This window comes from Eulemur rufifrons, chromosome 7 (genome assembly GCF_041146395.1).
Source record: "Eulemur rufifrons isolate Redbay chromosome 7, OSU_ERuf_1, whole genome shotgun sequence".
Taxonomy (NCBI): Eukaryota; Metazoa; Chordata; class Mammalia; order Primates; family Lemuridae; genus Eulemur; species Eulemur rufifrons.
This window is the reverse complement of record NC_090989.1, coordinates 266,695,116-266,695,942: the sequence shown is the minus strand read 5'-3', so window position 1 is coordinate 266,695,942 and position 827 is coordinate 266,695,116. Positions and strand designations below refer to the sequence as shown.

At 41.1% G+C, this 827-nt stretch overlaps 1 non-coding gene across 1 annotated transcript; it reads left to right on the top strand.

Moving 5' to 3' along the window:
- Positions 1–269: 269 nt before the first annotated feature.
- Positions 270–376, top strand: LOC138388743 (U6 spliceosomal RNA). The gene has a single exon (XR_011234234.1). It is a non-coding gene; the product is annotated as a U6 spliceosomal RNA (small nuclear RNA).
- Positions 377–827: the final 451 nt, after the last annotated feature.

Sequence of the window (827 nt, the reverse complement as noted above, 5' to 3'; positions counted from 1 at the left end):
TCCTCCAGGTCAGCATCCTTGTGAGGTTGCCAGTCTCTCAAAGTTACTCTTTCAACAGTTCCTCGTCATCAAATCAAGGCAGACCTAAGTTCTTCCTGGAAAAAGCCACACATCCAGTGCCTCAGGGAGGGCTCTTAGAAGATTTTGATGATACTAGTAATTTTTTTTTAGAGCACTGACACTAGTAATTTAACACTGAATTAAGAGAAAAATTCTAGCTTTCACCTTGACCACTGTATTTCTGTCTGGCCTCAGAATTAAGGTTTTCAGTGCTCGCTTCGGCAGCACATGTACTAAAATTGGAATGATACAGAGAAGATTAGCATGGCCCCTGCACAAGGATGACATGCAAATTCGTGAAGTGTTCCATATTTAAAAAAAAAAAAAAAAAAAGAATGAAGGTTTGCAGTGTTGACTTTCATCCATCCGTCAGAACCACTATCGTCTGGAACCCCCTGGGGTCCATACATGAGTACATGGCTGGTACCTTCTTGGGATCAGGGAACTTGAGAGGATACTGGAAACTAAGCCATGTCACTGCTCCCTTAAAAAAATAGAATATATGCTTAAAAATCACAATTGGATAGTTAGGTGTAACTACTGATAGAACAGAATAGTATTTTTTTTAAAAAGCTACTCCCATGTAGATAGCTGCTGTATTTTTCCTAGAGTAGAAGGGATGCCCTTTATATTTGATGATATTGCTATTGATGGTATTCCATCACGTGGATAAGAGAGAAGCTATACAGTGTCCTTCCAACTGGCATGCAGCCAGTCTCAGGCCACTAGGACAAGTGAAGGGGGGTGAAAGGAGTATCTCCCACCCG